Source organism: Scophthalmus maximus, chromosome 11 (assembly GCF_022379125.1).
Source record: "Scophthalmus maximus strain ysfricsl-2021 chromosome 11, ASM2237912v1, whole genome shotgun sequence".
Taxonomy (NCBI): Eukaryota; Metazoa; Chordata; class Actinopteri; order Pleuronectiformes; family Scophthalmidae; genus Scophthalmus; species Scophthalmus maximus.
In genome coordinates this window covers 19,451,515-19,471,410 of record NC_061525.1, presented here as the reverse complement: position 1 = coordinate 19,471,410, position 19,896 = coordinate 19,451,515, and positions in this window count along the sequence as shown.

Below are 19,896 nucleotides of genomic sequence, written 5' to 3'. Positions count from 1 at the left end.
CTTAAAATGACAAGACCATCTTTGAGAAAGATTTATTAAACGTTAACGTCCATATCATGTCGCAGAAGGGCCTCAGACACCAAACCCATACAAATGTTTTTAATAAAATTTAAAAACTTTGAATTTGACACTCTAATTGATAATGATATAAATGACCAGCAGCGTTCGTTCCAGACGCCTGTTGAACAAGGAAGTACAGGACAATTGTAAACTCTGTCTAGAGAGGTTGGCACATGACAAAATATGAATAAGATAAAGACCACATTTGGATCAAGTTACCACTGTAATTGAACTGGCGTCAACCCAACCTGCTTTGCCAAATGGACATAAGCAGAACTTATTAAAACGAGTGAGTCCCCTTCATAAAACACATGTAGACTCATGTGCGTTCAGTCGCGTGTTACGCTTCCCCCCCCCCCGGCCTTTCGGAAGCTGCTCGCTCCCACTCTCACGAAGCCACCGTCCCCTGGCTGCGCGGCAGCCGTTTGTAATTGCTTCTGATTAAGGCGGTAACTTTTTGCACCCGCGCCGCTCGGCGACACTCGGCCATCCGGCCAATCGGGGGAAGCGAGAGGTCGTATGAAGTCGGGCCTGCGAGGGACGGGGGGCTTGTAAAAGTCGATTAGACATGAAAGAGGAGCCCAGGATTGATGCCGGGGAGGATTTTTGGTGAGAGGCTCTCGGTGCAGAACAGCTTGGATTTATTCCAGCGGTGGGAAAAAAGATACACAAGATGGGACAGATAAGTGTTCAGTCAGATGGATGTAGCTGCAAACTTGACACTCGGCTCATATAATATTTCATGTCACAAAGTTCATGTTTATTTCTCTCCTCGTCAGCAAATAACTGATTCTGTCTTATGTTCTGTCCTGTGTGTGTGTGTGTGTGTGTGTGTGCCGTGTGCCGTGTGTGTGTGTGTGTGTGTGTGTGTGTGTGTGTGTGTTTGTGTGTGTGTGTGTGTGTGTGTGTGTGTGCCGTGTGTGTGTGTGCCGTGTGTGTGTGTGTGCGCGCGCGTCACGGGAGATTAACATGTTTGAAACGATGACAGCTTGGTGACAAGACTCATCTAACGTTCCCTGTGATCAGTACGATGTGAAAAAAACACACATTACAGACACGATGTCATCATCCTTTAATGGACTACACACACACACACACACACACACACACACACACACACACACACACACTCCCTCTCTCCAGCAAATACACTCGGAATGATCTGACCATGTAGACATCTAGTTCATTCCCTCCTCCTCCTCCTCTCTTCTTTCCTCCTCCTCCCCTCCTTCCCCGTTCCTCCCCCACTCCCCATCTTCCCCCTCAGGACAGGTTCAGGGTAAGGGCAGCTCGGAGGGGGAGAGGATGGAGAGATGGAGGAAGTGAAGGTTCGGAAGGAGGTGCAGTGGCAGCAGCAGCAGAAGCAGCAGTTGTCCACTAATGAGGTGCCCGGCTCCCACTATAAACCACTACTGACAGGAACAGTCAGAGGACGACTCCCTGTGCTGTTTGTGTGTGTGTGTGTGTGATTATGTGTGTGTGTGTGTGTGTGTGTGTGTGGGTGAGTCAGCTTGCGCATGTGAATGTGTGGAGGCTTCAACGGACAGCGAGGGAGGAGGTACAAACTGCGGAGTTAAAGGGCCGCACATGTCGTCACCCGAACACGGGCCCAGCGTCTGATCTGCTGCCGAGGGTGAACGTTCATTCTTGGTCTCGAGAATTAAGACTCAGGGTCCACTTACTTATTAGCCTTTGCCTGGAGATTTCAATCATAATTTATTCTTTATAAACAGGCGGATCTTGGCTGACGATGCCGAGCTAGAAAGTTTCACGCGGGGAATATTCAAATATAGCACATTGACACATTTGATAGGCTACATTTTTTATTTTCATAAAAAGAAACACTGAATATCTTATAATCAAAGCTCGACTGATGTAGATTTTAGAAAGCCATACAAAAATTGTGAAGTAAAATATTCCAGATATGAATATGTCAGCCAATATATGCAATTTTAATAAATTGACAATGATTCCTAGCTTGTCGTTATCAAACCCTTGTGACAGATAAATGTAACTGAAGCTTGATATTTTACAGTTTAACATTAAACTTACTTATAAATATGCATACACACAGATACCGGTATGTCTGTGAAATGCTCCTATATCTGCCAATATTATTGGCAAATTGATATATCGGTCGGGCTCTATTTATAATTATTCGGACAGCACACAGATTTACACCAACATCAGCCAAAGAAAGTTCTTTCAGCTATTACATGTGCTACGTTACCACCAGTTTAATAGAAATAAATCTGTAATAACTGAAGAATAATGTGAAGTCAGTGCCCAGCCTCAAAAAATGCTAAAATACAAACTCTTGGCCAGAAATCTTGTCGCGGCCACAAACGAACCGTTATTTTAAAGAGATTACAAAAACTGTCCTAAAAGGAATTGTGTTTTTGTTCTTTTAAACTCCAAATGAGATAACTTTACAACATCAGAAAAAAAATGTGAATACCAAGTGAAAGAAAGCAAGATAAAGTAAAACATTACAACCTGAATGAGGGATTTATGTGACAGTCGGGTCTCAGTTGTTATTCTGATTGGGTGACCGTGTTTAGAAATCATAAACTGGGGCCGACGTCTCCTGAGACCGGAAAGTAATCATTTTTCAGTGTTAGTTGATAATTGAAATATTTATGAGAATATGTGCTTTGCTTCTGTTTATTTGTATAAACCCGTCCATTAGAAGCTCACATGCACGCACGCGCACGCACACGCACGCGGAAGAAAACTCGTCTTAAAATTTCCCAGACGGTTGGACAGGATCAACATTGGCTCAGGATCCCGGCGTAAAGCAGAGGAGGGGTCCTGAAATCATTATCTGCCTAACAGTGAACAGATGCAGGGACAGAAGACGGAGGGCAGGGAGCACAGGCTCTTTTCCTGCATTGGCTTTTTCTTCCTCGCTTCTTATCACATTCTGGCAAAATTGCAGGCTAATAGAATACGGCTTGGAACAAAACGGTTCGACCGCTTGAGCCGTCTTTCATGTGACTTGCCAGATGCCTGAACGGCTTCCAAAGTGGACCCATAATTTCAAAAAGATTATGATGAGATTTGTTCTCCTCGTGTGTTCGCGAAATAAATAGATTCATTTTTCCCCTCGGCCCCGCTCCGAGCATCAGAGGAACAAGGAGGAGAAGAATATCACAGGAGCAGAACATTTCATTTCAACTGATGTTTTTAAAACTGGCCCGAAGAAGAAAAGGCTCTGACTTTCCTGGAAGCATGGCTTTAAAATGGAACCTTATTTGGCTGAAGAATAAGAGCTGAAAATTAATGATTAATAAAAACATAATCTGCTCCTGTGTCAATACAGGAAAAAACACTGGCGCTGACTCTGCATATTCCTCGACCAGAAAGGGAAGGGAAGGGGGAGGCGGGCGGAGAGAAGGGAGCCGCCGTATCTCACGGCGTTTGAAATTTACAGCGTGTGGTCTCTCGCTCTAAACGCAGATATTAAAATCATTACCTCTGTGTGTTAGCATAAGCTTTTCCTCGGCTGGAGCCAAAGGCCTGTGTTTTTATGGCTCTTTTATTTAGTAATCCACAGTGGTTTGTGTGAGGCCCAGTTGCCCCCCCCCCCCCCCCCCCCCCCCCTCCTCTCTGACCGGGCTCCTCTTATCAAAGAAGGCCATTGTGTACTTGTTATTGAGCCTATAATCCAGTTATCAATCCTGGCACCAGGGGGGGGGGGGGGGTACATACAGTTAGTTCTGAAGGTCGGCACACAGGCGAATTGATACAGAGACAATAGCGCACAGACGGAGACGGAGACAGAGCGATAAAGATAAAGGTTGAGAGAAATACTTCCAGGCGAAAGACACAGAAGGAAACAAAGTCACAGGCATCTGCTGAATGTACAAGCAAATATGAGTTTACACACAGAGAGAGAGACACGTTGTCCTTGGTGTAGCAGCCTTGTAAAGATTATGAATAAAATGGTATGAATTTGGAAGCTTTTTTTTTCTGGGTGGGGTGGTTGTGAGGTGGCGGTCACCCGACACGAGCGGCGGTGCAGCCTGGGGGGAGCGAGGCCGCTCTCCCAGTATCTGGCATTCCACTGCCGGGTAAACACCGAGTCAGAGTCTGTGTTTCATGTCAGGCCAGAGAAATTCATTACGTCTTATCACACTTGCGGGTTTTCCGGGGGTCGGCGGCGCAACGCCAAACCCAGACATGCAGACAAAGTTTATTATTGTGCTCTTGCATATTATTTCTCTGCCGCCTTTTCATAACTCGCGCATTTGGGGCAAAGGCCCCGCGGCTGAAATCCAGTTTGCATGGGAAAAGTCATCGCGGCGCACGAACAGAAGTAGAACGAGTCAGAGAGGGAGAAGCAGCAGTAGAAAAAATTACCAGGGTCTTGTCGAATGAGTTATAACACAACGCATATTGCCACTTTCCATTAACGTTATGTGGACGTGCACATCTGATTATTTTATGCTCGTGTGTCAGGAGAATCTGGCTCCGTTCCTGTACCGCGTGGAGGGAGGGGAATTGTTTCAGTGTGCTTCAGCGGAGCTACCCGGATATAAATTCTCCTGTGAAAGAAGTTGACAGTCCTGAGTTCGGTGGATCATCCAGATGCGCAGGAACTAGGCGTGAAACGGAGACGCCGAGTCAGCCTGTTGTTGCTTTCGATGTAACTCTGTTGTTGACCCTGAGAAATTTGAAAAAACAAAAAAATAGAAAGTCACTCACACACATTCCTCCGCCAAGGCCCAACAGTCTTTAAACTCCATCAAGCCGAACCAGATCGCTCACACTCATAAGATGCTTTCAGACGTCCACCGAAGTCCAACATTTACCTAAAACTTTTGGGAGGGGCTGTACGTACTGTATGTACGTGAGAACTTGTCCTGCCAGCTCCCGAGTAAAGTTTCCAAGTGATCCCAGGTGAGAATACAGCAGGAAAAATATCCGGAAGATTTGCAGCGAGCGACTGGCCGTTTTGATGACTGTAAGCAAAAACACGCCGCCACAGAATATTCCAGAAATGCTCCCGTTGATGTGAACGTGTCGGACTGTCGGACAATCTCCTGCCGAGTTCGTCATATGTGAACGGCGAACTCCCAGACATCGTCCAGCGTTCAGGTGTGAAGACTGCTACCTGGTGCCGGTTGGTTGGTCCGAACCGGGATTGGAAACCAAGAACCTTCTTGGTGTGAGGTGACAGTGCTTGATGTCATATGGATATATCGGTGCCCATGCATTATTCCCTGGGTAATTGTCTGGAATGTCAAAAAACGCACACATCTCGCAATGTAAAAGAAAGTGGGGAAAAAGAATTCTTGGGTCTTCGCATTTCTCCAGACCCGCGTTCCTTCTTGGACCACGTCTCATCCTTCCACCAAGTTTCGTGAAGCCATTCGCAGCCATTCAAAAAAGATCAGACATCCCTTTGGTTCATAATTGGACAAGTTAAGGCACAAATACAACCTTGGTTATATTCAGGGACATTGATTGGATGAAAATAACTAGAGGATTAAGTTTCGGGAACAATTCCATTTTCAGATTGTTAAAAATTGCGCCAGGGTCCTGGTTGGTTTCAAATCCTTTGGAAGAGTTGCTTTTTAAATAGAATTTATCATTTTTATCCCTTTGAGCGTCACATTCATTTTATTTTGCTTCACAAGTTGGGTTAATGACTCCAAGAGTATTATCAAAAGTGGATTCCTCTTGGAAAACCACCTGACTCAAGTACAGTGAGAGAAACCACCTGACTCACGTACAGTGAAGCTCAAGAGAAAGACTGAGGGGAAAAAAGAGAAGCGAAAGAAAGATGCAGTTCAGAGAAAACAGATTTCCCGAGACATTCCAGACATTTCCGCCTGCCACCATCCGCCCTGCTTCTCTCTGCTGCCTGCGAAATATGCTTTCGATATGGAGAGGTATTCATTCCCCGTCCCTGGACCTTAGTATGTTTTTTTATTAACCCTAATGATCCAATGAGGCTTCCGAGCTCCAACCCGGTCGAACGCAACCTTGTCTTTTTTCCGAGTTGAAATACCTTTGATATTTTCTGTATCGATGTCATGGAGTCGGGCCTTGGAGCTTCGAAGGCCAAAGAGAAGTGTTGTAGAGTCAGATTTGTTTTGACTGGCTGTTTCGTGAGCTAATTGCCTCAGAAACCTCACATTAAGAACCTTCCCACCCTCACATGTCCTTCACTGATTTAAACTTCCTTACCTTACGCCTCGCCGCTGCCTGCACGCCAAAGCTTCCTCTGTTTCGATCCCCCCCCCCCCACCCCAACCCCCCGCGCACACCAATAACTTTCTGGTTGTTTGGTCCGTAGCATGGTGAAAAATGTCAACCGTGTTTCCCCAAACCTCAAGATGATGTTTTGTTTTGTCCACACACCAAAGATATTTAGTTTACTGTCATAGAGGAGCAAAGAAACCAGAGAATATTCACATTTAAGAAGCCTTTTTTTTTCATAAAAACTACTTGAAACGATTAATCGTTTATCAAAATAGTTGGCGACTAATTTAGTAGTCCATTACGATCGATTAATCGATCAACTCTTGCAGCTCTAACGACAGGCGACCTTGTTGTATTTGTTAGCTGCTGATGAGTCAGGAAATGTTTTACTTAAACAGTTTTCAGAGATGGATTATGTTAGATTTCCGTTTGGACATCTTCCTGCTGTATTCTCACACGTGCTCATTCAGACGTTTTCTGGAAGTTTCCCTTCGGGGCTGGCAGGACAAGTCCTGGAGAAACCTTTTGCAAACATTTGTGTTTTCACATACAGGCCCCATCGGAGACGTTGTCGGGACGTCAGTGCATCCGTTTGCGGAAGCGCTGGGTGTTGGTGTTGAGGTATGACAGGCAGAGGTGTGAGCAGGACACGAGACGAGCAAGAGACCTGACCATGCATTTCTCTTTGAGCTCCTCGATGCGTCTAACTGCTCCGCGTGGAGCCGTCTCCGGTGACGGATGCGCCGTCCTTCCCGTCTGCCGGTGTAAATTGATGGGCGCGACTGCGACTCCCCTCGCGGCTGATACCGCTCCCCTGACCCTCCCCCGGGCTGACTTGACCCGACCTCCCCGGTTCAGCCTGGTGCTGCCCTCCTCAGTCAAACCCGACCCTCCTCCGCCTGCCCTGACCCAGACACTCCGCAGCTTGTCTCGTTCCCAGCTGCTCTTACTCGGGGCTAGAGAAGTACGCTGGACCCCGGGACCAGCAGATATGCGAGCCCTGACTGCTTTTTCATTAAGCTGACTGTTATTCTGAAAAAGCCCCCTTTCTTTTACCTTGTTTTCCTTCTCGTGCTTCCTCTCTCCTCCTCCTCCTCCTCCTCCCACACCTCGTCCGTCTTCCCAACGCTCCGCCGCTCAAGGGCAGAGCGGCCGTTTGAAGACAGAAGTGAATCTTTGTTCCACTCTGAGTGTGTGTTTGTGAGAAAGTGCACTTTGAGGAGGTTGGGGGGGGGGGGGGGGGGGGGGGGGGGGGGGGGGGGGGGGTTGCTGAGCGTGAGCAGATAGATGACAAGAGAGGCGGCGACCTCAGTCGTGCGTGGATTTAGTGAAGTGCGTGAGGGCGACGCGCTCTTTTGGACGAACGGATCGGTGTGTTACCCGTTTCACCAGCGCAGACGCACACAGAGTGCGTATTGTGTTAGTCCTCGGTTTTTTCTACGTTGCTCTTTTCCTAAAGTACCCGCTCCCTCCCTTCACCTTCTGTAACTCCATCTGCTCAAATATTTGAATGAGCGTCGTAGGCCTGTGTTGTGCTCGCCTGATTTATTCATCCGCGTGATTGGACGTAATGATGGCTCGACGAAAACTTAAACGTGCAACAACAGACGCCGCTGCAAAAAGTACACACCCCGCGTGCGTTTGACCAACTCATCCCCCGGTGAGCCCCCCCCCCCCCCAACCCTTCGTATTCTCCACACATGCGAGGCGGATGCTCTCTCCCCTGACATCGCCGACATGCTGCGGCTGTATAGCATTTTTTATTTTTCTTCTGTCCCAAACAAAGCCCATAACTCAGCCACCCTTTCCTCTCCAGGTCGTAAAGCCGGGGTGGAGGGAATGAAAGGCGAGCGGCTGTTTTACTGCCGGGGGGGGGATGTAAATCCTGCAGCTCGTCAAAGCGCTGGCGGCTGGGCTGAAGAAGGCCTTCGCGACTCTGGGGGGGGGGGCACAACTCCCCCCCCCCCCCCCCCCCCCCCCCCCCCCCCCAAAAAAAAAACCACTTCTCCACGAGTCATCAAGGAACCCCCCTCCCCCCACGGTTAGAAGCGCAGCTCACACTCACATATAGGCTACATCCACATTACTACGTCTCCGATTTAAAATGCATCGCCACCTGCCGTCCACGCTGCTCCAGAGTCTCCGAGTGCCTAAAACGGACAAGTTTGGAAACGCTGCTCAGCCCGTTTTGGTCCCAGTAAACTCTGGGGCTGCGTTGTAGTATGGACGGGCAGAACACGGGAGACGCTTGGCAACGATGACGCAGTCACTTCCTGATTGGTTCTCATCAGTCCCGACAGCGGTGAAGACGAAGCGTCGTGAATACTCAAAGTACGAGTCCCAACTCGTCGTCGGTCCACGGAAAGAAATCCCTGCTCCTACTTTTCGTTATTGACGCTTCCCGTTCGTAGCATGTTTTTTAGTTTTCTAATTAAAGGGGCAGTTAGTGATTCTAAAGCGATACACGTTGTGGTAAAAAACAGAGGACATGTCCTCACCATCCGTTAGCTGTCGCAATTGTTTGTGTGTGCGCCGAAAAAAACTCTGGGTTTGTTGGGCTCGGCCCTGGCTCCGTAATTCGAAAACCAAAAAACTGGTGCGGACCGCACCACACAACACTGCGAGTGGGGTTTGTGAACACATGGATGTGGCCATAGTGCACGAGCGTGCGTCAGCACTGGATACGAATGTTCCCAAGCTGGTGGAGCATCCCTCCACTTCCTCTGCTAACCAGCCGTGTTGGGTGACCATAAGTGCCGAGTGTGCCGTGCCCACGGGCGGAGCGACTGTATTTATGTCTCTTTCATAGGTCCTGCGTGAATTATACATGAGGTCTCATTGTGGCGCGCGCGAGAGGGAGCGCTGGATGTAAATCGATTGGTGTTCACTTCCAACTGACACAAATGATATCTCCCCCCAGCAGCTCCCTCTCTCTCCGTCTCACTGTCATTTTACACCTCGTCCCCGGATAATAATGTTTACCGATGCGACATCACTCGCACTTAGGAAAAAACACGTGAGCAAAGCACAGGGTTAGGCAGAGCTCTGATGGATGTATTCATGCGTCGCTCAGACAAACAGGTGAATTCCATTCACCGCCTGAAAGGCGGAGAAGGGAACAAGCTTCGACTGGAGCTCGATCTTTCTTTTCTTTCTCTTTCTGTGAACGTGGAGAGTCTCTTCTCTCCAGGGGAGAGACTGATGTAATGGCACGTGACAGCTGTAAAATCTCAGGATTACAACAAAGGATTAAAGCTCTAAGTCATAGACGACGGCAAACGCATTATCATTTCTAGAAATACATTTGTTTATCTCCTTTCTTATTCATCCCGTTCTTGGACACGGACGTTGCTTGACAGCGTCTCTGTGATCCGTCTTTGACACTTCGAAAGGACAAGGCACTACTCTGAAAATATTTCTTTTCAAGCACCAAAAAAAAGAATAGAAAAGGCTCCGTCTGTGACTCCTACTGAGGAGAGTGTTTGTCAAGAGAACCCGAGGACAGACAGTCGGACAGAGGTTTCTGGGTCTCCTCGTGGGATGGATCAATGAATCGGTCAACTGTCGCAGCGCTCGTAGGATTTTTAAAAACCGTGTTTTTAATGTCAGGAAAAAAAAACTTATTTTTCCACTCCGTCGCCGTTCTCGCCAGTTTGTGAGACTGAAAAGTGCGTCTACAAGTATCATTTGTTTCCAGCGCGCCAAAAACAAAATGGAGTCCATGAGGGCTCGCTGACACACCTGTTTGGGAGGTCAGAGAGGTCGTGACCTGTGGGTGAAGGGGGGGGGGGGGGGGGGCAGCAGCCTTTGTTTAGTTTTCTCTGCGTTCGTTTCTCTCAGTATGACTGAGTCACATTTTATCTTTCCATGTTTTATTTTTCCGTGTTGTGCCGGTGGCTTGCCCTTCTCTTTTTTGCCTTCTTTTGTTTAAGGCGGTCTTTCTGTGTTGTGTATTTCTGTTTGTGCGACACACACTCACACACACACACACACACACACACACACACACACACACACACACACACACACACACACACCTAACGCACGCACACACTCTTTCTCTCTCCCTCGCACAGGCAAGTTGTCCTAATCCACCTGGCTTTGGCTCTCGACTTCCCAAATGCCAACATGAGAGCTGGTCATAACTCATCTCTCACACACACACACACACACACACCTAGAGTCACACAGCAGCCGCTGCTGCAGAGGCTTTCTTTGGTGAGCCAACGGCGCCACATTACATTAAAGGTCACTTACTGAGTTTTCCATTTTAACTTTGCTTTCCGCCGGCAGCCCGCTGCGAGCCAAATAAATTGGAGGATTGTCTGTCAGGCCGCCTGTTTGATTTCCTCGGATATAGCTGGGAGTGTTTGGCTCCGAGGTCTCACCACCGCCTCCCCTCCTGTTAAAGTTACTTTTTGACACCCGGCAGGGGGGAAAGTGACATTATCCCCGGCAGCTTCGCTCGCACGTGTGACGGTGTCGACGAGAATGTGAGGGATGATCGCGATGACGTGGTGGTTTGAGCTTGTTCCTGGATTAAACTGCTATTTCAATACTCTGGTTAGAAAACATTATCGGCTTTGCACCGTGCACCTCGGACATTATGAGCATCATCATGATCTTGTTGAAAACAATGTCACTGTAAAACTACCACGGCACTCGGTTTCCTTCAATTCAATCAAGCCGCACCAAATGAAACACACTGATGGATACCAGTCCTCTTAATACGCCGGATTTTTGTCATCGAGATCCATAAATTATTCCCTGGAAATCAGAGCTTTTTTGTCATTTTCAAAAATAAAAAACATCTGGCACACCCTGCTTAGCCGGCGTCCTCTGCGACCCGGATGAGCGGAAGAAAAAATGGATGGATGGATGGATGGATGGATTTCTTGACCCATGCATGTACCAGCCTCCCACCACGTTTCATGGACATCTGTTCTGCAGTGTTTACCTGATTTTCTGCTGACGCACAAACAAACAGACAAACGGGGGTGAAGACATGGCGTCCTTGGTGAAGGTCATAAGAGGTAATAAGACCTCTGCTGGTGTAACTTAATCTCAATCCTAACCAAGGTTATTTTCACAGCTTTCAACCATATCACAAGGCCATTTTTTTTGTTTGTTTCACTTGTCATGTAGATGGAACTGTTGACATCCAAGACCAGAAGCTGTTTGGATTAATTTCCCAAGACTTTTTTTGGGGGGGTGAAATCACGTGTAAAATGTGTGATTGAAGGGAATTCGAATTTTATCCATGTACTACTTATTGATAGTAGGTGGCTTTAAGGTCTTTAACTAACTTGAAATGAAAAAGTCATCTTAAAAAGTTAACGTGAATAAAATGTTGAATTCATTGATGAATTAGTTGAGTTGAGAAAAGTAACCAACAGCAGTTTGAACTCTCTTGGAAATTGTGAACGTGCATTTTTCAGCCCTCCACTTTAAAGGCGACATAACTGAGATATTCTCTCTTGATAATATTAGGACAAACTGCACCGACTGACAGTTTCATTGTGGAAAAAAGGCGCTCGTTCTTATTCCGCCGTGCCCCGAAACTCAAAACTGCAGAGAGAAAAGCCAGAGGTCTATTTTTAAGTGAACTGAATTCCACCCAGCGAGCACACGTTCTTCTTCTCTTTCTCCCTCCGCTCACTGTTGTCCCCAGTGGACACGTTAACCTCCTCTGTTCCAGGGGCTGAGTTACCCCTGCAGACGCTTTATTTAGACTGGAGGAAGCCAGAGAATAAGCAGCGGGCGGAGGGTGAGCTGAGGATCACGGAAAAGGAGGAATACAGTTTAGCATAAAAAGTCATCACACTGACCAATCAAATGGATGGTTTGTGAAACATGTTTACGTCTCGTCTTAGTCACGCGTTGGATCCGGAAAGAGCTCGGGGGTCGTGGACTGTTCCCGACCCGCAGAGGAAATGGACCGAATGAAGAGAAGCACCAGAGCCTTGGTTACAAGGTTTTCACACGGCGACGGAAATATACAATGAGCTCCCGTGATCGGCCGTCTTCATCCTGCGGGAGATCCGTCATTCGCACATCCCGCTATTCATTTCTCCGCGCAACTACCCGGTCGCCCACTCTCTTGACTTACCGCGGTTAACCTTCCCAGGAACGTCGTCGCAGGAGAGCGACGTTTCACTTGTGCGAAAAGAGTTGTGCGGCGCCGCTGTAGCCTCTGAAGGAGCGTTCCATATGTTAAACCCGGAAGGGCGCTTGGAGAGCGCACACCTTCGAGGCCACTGCCAAAGAAAAAAAAAACACTCCTGGATCCGCCCCCCTTTGCTCAGGATATGCACCAATATCTAATGGGATTCCTCTCTGGCCCATGTCCCATCCTTCCACCGAGTTTCGTGGAAATATTCGGGTTTTGATCGTCATGCGAGTTGGGCCCGAAGGCTCATTTGTCCTTGCTCACCAATATTCGACCTTCCACTTTCTCCGACAAACCCTACTGTGAACAAACACACGAGTGGAAAGCCACACAAAGCGGTTGTGCTAACTGGGGCCAGCCGTGTCCAACTTGCTGGCTCACCTTCTGCCACGCCCTCTCCGTCGTCGCCCCGGTCACGATACAAATAGCGACCGGTGTCAGAAAGCTCCTGTTACAGCGGCAACGGATTTCGTTCTCCATTTCTGATACGACGACAGGACGTCGGACGAAAGTGACGCAGGGAGGATCTCAAGACTAAATTGGCGTTCGCGCCGCTTGAATATTTAGCTCCGGCAAGGGAAGCGAATTTCTTCATTATTTGCCTCGTTGCATTGACTTTGTAATCTCGTCGCACGAAAGCGGCTACGCATCAGACTGTGTCAACGTTCTCAAGTCTGGAGTGATGCTGTTGTTTATTTCCATTAACCGATCAAGTCAAATGCTAGTTTTTTCCCCCCGCCCTTTCATTCCCCTCTTCGGCCCTTCCTTAAGCTTTTCGCCGCTCAAGCCTCGTCTTCACATTCCGCTGCCGACGATTCTGCCGCGCTCCGAGTAATGTGACAAACACCCACGAGGCCGAGCGGCGCCTGGTGGACGAGGAGGGGGTTTTAAGTTATTGGGCCCCCCCCCCCCCCCCCCCCCCCCCCCCCGCAATTTGTCGAGAAAAGGTTCCTTGACCCAGTTCAACTGCCAATTAATAAAAGGGAAGGGCTTTGGTTTCCACGGCGATAGTCTGGCAATAAGTTCCCTAGACAGGTTCATTGACCTGCAGTAATGATGGTAAAGATACAGCAATGATAGTCATTAATAGCTGCGGAGCCTCGGGATGAACGAGGACTGAATAAAGGGCTGAGCTGAAAATAAAGGTTATAACCACATTGTAAATCTTCAGGGAGCAGAAAAGTTTCACGACTTTTTTTTTTTTTTCATATTAAAAAACGTGTCAGAAACTAGTGAACCAAAGCACGAAGCACTTCCTGCAATTAGCCAGAGTGAAACCGCGTCGTGACCGAGCCTCGTCTCCGTCAGAACGCGCTGTGTGGTCTCGCCGGGCCCACGTCAACCACTTTACATCTGTGAGCGTGCGCACGTTGTTCCCACACCAAAGAGCTCGTGTAATCTATATGTACTTTCAGGACGTGAGGGCACACACTCCCCCAGTGTGTGTGTGTGTGTGTGTGTGTGTGTGTGTGCACCCTAACTACTTGCTATGCTAAACTTTTATACCCGCAAGCACATTTTCTCACAAACGTACACAAACACTCTCAACCTTATTCCTGCACGCACATTTTTACTGGGTCTCCTGGGCTGAGCGCACGCACACACACACACACACACACACACACACACACACACACACACACTCACTCGGCAGCAGACTGGACAGTCAGCCTTAGTTGTTTTTGGACCCTGGAGTCTAGTTAGCAAAGGCCAGTATCAATCATTTAGCCGGTGGAGAGCAGCTCAGTCGATGGGGTCGTGTATGGGTGAAGAACCTGGCCCGGCCCCAGAATCCCTCACTCCGAGGGGGGGGGGGGGGGGCTGGAGGAGCAAGGGGCGAGGGGCGGCGGGCTGGAGGAGCAAGGGGCGAGGGGCGGCGGGGGCCTGCGCGAGTTCAGAGATTGAGTGATGTCTCAAATAGGATGTGAGGAGGCAAGCTGAGCGAAATGGGCCAAATGGAAGAACTGCATATGAATACGCAGGCGAAGACCGCCCGGCGACCCGTCCAGCTTATTACACAGCATTTTACTGAGCGCTCCGTTTCCCCCGTCCCGGAGAAGCACGCTGAGCTTTTTTTGTTATTTCCGAAAAACACATTTCTGCTTCACACCGGACGATATCACTCTGTCAGATCTCTGATCCACTTGTGTTCCCTTTTAGCGTGAAAGGAGAGGAACACGAAGAACAGGAAATGCCCTTTCGTGAAGTCATTCGTTTTTGAAAACAAAATTCAAATGCTAATTTAGAAATATCAAGGAGCTGATAAGGAGCTGGAGCCTGTCCCAGCAGTAATCAGGCGACAGGACTGGAAACACCCCTCCGTGGGTCAAACTACACCTCTGGGCTCTTTAGAGTTAATGAAGTCAATCTGACCTGCGTGCTTTTTGGATCGAGGAAACCCGGGGAGATTCCAAACTTCAGCAAAAACAGAACCGTTCCCACACATTGGAAAAAGATGATTCACAACCGAGACGTCTGCAGCGGGCAAAAACGTTTTGCTCGCGAGCGACCAGTATGGTTGCAAAGCTTTACCAGGCATCATTTCATGCGAGGAGCCGAGAGACCGATCTGAATAAGGCCCCGAATGAACATGTGGAAAATCTCAGCCTGGTTTGGAAACAAACTTTTTTTTAACCAGCTCACCAGAGGCTCACATCTGTCCTGACTTTTATTTCCTAGTGTGTGTCCAGCTCCAAACATGCTGCATCCTACAGTACAAATACTGCAACTTGATAATATCTCTCTCTCTCTCCCTAAACCTACCAGAACGTGTGTGAACGAGTGTTAACAACCTCAAAACTTAAGACAAAGGCGAGAAAACCCTGATGAAATCTTCAGGGTGACTGTGGCATTTGTTTGTCTTATTGTTGGTTACCGCAGGATTACACAAAAAAATAATAATTCCTGAATCAACTCAATTAAATTTGGCGGGGGGGGGGGGGGGCGGGCGGCTCTGATCCGAGGAAGAACCCATTCAAATTAGGAGCAGATCTGGATAAAACAGCAGATCCCGATTTTTATTTTTCCTTTCTTCATGGCAAGCCAGAGGTTTGCTCTCCACAAGACATGCAATCTGACCTGCATGTGTCGAAATCTGTGAGCTGCCTCTTTAAAGTTTAGAACGGAGGAAACGGAGCCGGATCGTACAGTCAAGGATATTGAGATATACAGACGAAGAAAAGTGTTTCACCGTGGTTTTATGACCGACAGGGAGAGATTAGTGTGGTGTGGTTACACTCAGCAATTTTATCAGGACCCTGGCATGAGTCATCGAAAACGGACATCTATCAGTTCTGTGATGAGGTTTTTGTAAATGTTTTAATGTTAATAGTTAAGAGTTGCTGAGCGTCTCAGGGGAGAAATGCTCCTCCGCCGGTTCATCTCATCATCAAGTTCTGCATTATAACATTTCTTAAATCTGTGGACTTGATTATTATTTATTATTTATTTAATATATTATATCAATTCATTCAGTTATAGGAGAGGTTCGCCTGTCGGTAATCTTCCCAATACTTTTTGCTGTTCTCTCGCATTTTTCCCTCTTAGATAAATATACACGGGCAAATTTACGTAGTACCAAGTATTTATAGTTTTTTCAAAGTACAGTTAAATCTGTTTAAATATTCAAGGACAATCCTGCACCTAACTTTACAACATATAATAATTTATTGACGTTCACCACTAATGTGCAGTAATTACTGAGCACGAATCTACTACTGAAAACAGATTCTTACCGTAAGTATGATAAAATACACTTAATTTAATGTAGAATTTTTGGGGGGGTAATTTAAAGACTACGATAACTTTTTAAGTGTTTTTATTTTCTCATGCTTCAATTTTATTCTTTTATCTTTTGTCTGTTTTATGCCACATTATAATTATCATTTTACTTTATTCATTTATTTGTTTGTTTTTAGTATCCACATCCCGTCCTTTATTAAATAAATTTGTCTTCCTCAGGTTATTTGTGTAAGTTTTTTTGGTTTGTTATATGTATTGTAAATATTTTAGCAAGCATGTTTTCTGTGTATATTGTTTTATGATACAATAAAAAATAATATATTTGTATTAGTTTTAGTATTTGTGTTGACATTACAGTTGCAGTGGTCGTATTACATTTTTAATGCGCAATAGAAAATCATATCCTATATCACGCACACACGCACACACACACACACACACACACACACACACACACACACACACAGCCCTTGTTAACAAAAAACCTGCCAGGCATGGAATAAATCTTACACACTGAGCTCATGTGATATTTCTCTTTGCATGATCTTATCGCAAAATGTTGTACCGCCGTCCCGCGGCATCACTGCTATTTTCATTCCATCCGCCAACCTGCTGAAAACTGAGGATTAAGACTGAGTGGATGGTGTGTTTGTGTACGTATATATACATATATATATATATATGTACATATATATATATATATATATCTCCATATGTTTAGCTCTGTGTGGATGTCGATGCTGGCTTGCATGTGTTGTAGGCCACATGTGAGCAGTGATAGGAATCTTATTGCTGTCAGCGGTCCAAAGGCCGGAGCAGAGAAAATCCCAGAGCCCGACTCTCTCCGCGGCGTTGCCGAGCTCCCTGTCTCCTTTAATCTACGCTCCTTCTTCTCACGGTTGAGCTCAAAGCAGCAGATGATGGATGGCTGCTGTGTCACAAGGTGCCTTTTCTTTTCTTTTTTCCCCGTTCCCTTTTTTTTTGTGAAAACCTTTTTTTCTCCCACACTTTTAAAATAAAATACAGTCGCAAAACTTCTCCTTTCATCTACAGGTTCTCTTTTCTTTTTTTCCGCTTTTTCCAATTCTCCTCCTCTGTCTTTCTGTATATGCACGTCGCTGTCCGTCCATCTCTGTCTATCGGGCAGTTATCAGGGGGGATTTTGAACATTGCTTTCACTGTGATAACCAGGTTTCTGCCTGAGCTGATAGCCTGCTGGACTTTACTCTGCAAGGGGGGGTTGGGAGGAAGGCGGAGGGCGTTGGCTTGATTAACCCTCATCTTGCCGGCAGATACGGAAGCTAAATCCGCCTGTGTGCACTTTCCCTCCTTAACCTCACAGCTTGTGGACGAAAGAGTCCCAGACAAGAGGCCTGGTTGCTAGAGAGAGTGGTTTGTTCTAGAGATTAGCATTTGTGTGTGTGTGTGTGTGTGTGTGCGTGTGTGTGTGTGTGTGTGTGTGCGTGCGTGTGTGTGTGTGTGCGTGTGTGTGTGTGTGTGTGTGTGTGTGTGTGTGTGTGTGTGTGTGTGTGTGTGTGTGTGTGTGTGTGTGTGTGTGTGTGTGTGTGTGTGTGTGTGTGTGTGTGTGTGTGTGTGTGTATTTTGCTGTATGTGTTTGCTTGGTAGGGTCAAAGGTGAGGCAATCAGGTGGGGCCACCAGCGTGGCCAGTGGATTGAGATAAAAATAAATTGAGTGGTCAAGTAGGTGACCTCCCTTCGACTCCAGTTGGCAACCCGCTGACGCCCTTTGGCCCCCGAGGTGAGATTAGTCTGGTGGGGCTGATAAAGCCCCTCGTTCTCCCAACAGACCAACAATCTCGGAGGATTATGCTCCCGGAGAGTCCCGGCGCTTTTCCCACACAGAGCAGGTGGGGAGAGATGCGAGGGCCGCTCACTTAGAGGCTCTTCTGTTGTTGGTTTAGCGTCTGTAGCCTCGGGCGAGAAACATACCCATTTAGATTTGCCGCAGTCGTCACTGTCAAACTATGGTTTTCACTTTCCCAGAGAGAGCAGCTGCGGGAGCCCCCTCGCTGGTTGCGTGTTCCGCCGACCACAAATGTGTCTTTCAGCTTTGTCCTGCTAACCTTCACACAGATGTTCGGAGCCGTGACATATTTGAAAACGGCCCTGTTTTATGAGGTGCTGAACAGTGAATTCATAAACAGAGGAAACCTCTCCGACTCCTCATCCCGATCTCCCCCGCAACCCCTTTATCCTCCACCCACGTTCCCGCAGCACTAAACTCCCCGTTTGGACTCCCAGCCGTTGCAGAACAGGACCGGCGAAGGACCGGCGAAGAGGGAGCAGCGCATTAGCAGCAGCAGCTCCAGCGTCTGCGCGGGAGGCTCGGCGTGGAGTTGTAGGCCGCCCACGATTTGGAAGAGCTGAGAACCAAACATACGTAATAACCGTAGTTACACGAGGAACTATCGGACATGCACTGAAGTCTGGAGCGAGGCTGCATGTAATGTTGCTCTGGACATGTTCCTGAAACCTTTGCTGTCAGCCCCCCCCACCCCCCCAGTAAAAATGTACAGAGAACGCCAGAGTGAGCCAAACTCTCGGGAACTGACTCATTCCGAAAATTCGCTTCACGTTCAGCTTCGGTCTGAAAATGAACTATTTCCTTATGTCTTTCTTTTTAACAGGGGGGTGGGGCCCCATGTTAGCTTTTAAAGAGGTATGACTGCGACCAAGAACACGGTAACAACAACCAAATTCCAAAGATGGCGGGCAACGGCGTAACACCTCCGTATTTCCTTTGACTTAACCCATTTCAAACATTTAAACGCAGCGTTTAATTCGGTTACGGTTGCGGTCAGGGTGAGGTTTGGTTGGACACTATCTCCACGGCAACTTCGTTCGAAAAACGTATCAAAACGACAAAACGACAGCGCTAGAATAAAAAAGTCGCTACCGCTGTTCCTCCGCTTTGCCGCCACATTTTAATATCCGTCGTGGGGTAACGCTGCGTACGCATCGCCCATCAAAAGCCCTCCGAAGTAATACCCAGCAGAGCAGGCACAAGGTCGACTCTACGCTGGGAGCCTCTCGATCAATACGCCCGGACGCTGGAGAGGCTCTGCCCCAACTACTTCGCCGCTGAAGCTTTCAGCTCTTGTTTCTCCTTCCCTGAGCTTTTCTCTCGTTTTTTCACTCCCGTCTCGTGTTTTACTGGCACGTCACAACAGCACTCGGTTTTCCTCTTTCATTGTACTTCACTACAGGACAAAAATGCCAACCAGTCACCTGGAGAGTTGAGAAAGCTCTTGACTCAGAATTGGTTGGAGCGTCTGGGGATTAACGTTGAGGCTTTTTGGATTATGGATTATACTATTGTGTGGACCCGAGGACGTACTCAAAGAATGACAGCACAAAGGACGGAGTAATCATAATGTCAGTGTGAATTGGCTTAGGGGACAGGCCAGGAGGGGTTTTTATCTTTTATCATTTGATTCAGGAAATTGAATTATGAAACAAAGTGACCTGATGAAAAGGGCCGTGGTGACAGTATGGAGCTGCGGGGGTTAAGCCCGTTTGAAGGGCTCGCACTTCACCTAAAGGTCTCTCAATTAGATTGGTTGAAAGAAATGCGCTTGTGTGTATGTGTGTGTGTGTGTGTTAGTAAAAGAAGATCTGAAGTGGAGTGATAATTATCTTTTTACATTTTAGCCCCTTGTTTGGCTATAAAAGTGAGAGGTTTCAGTGAATTGAGA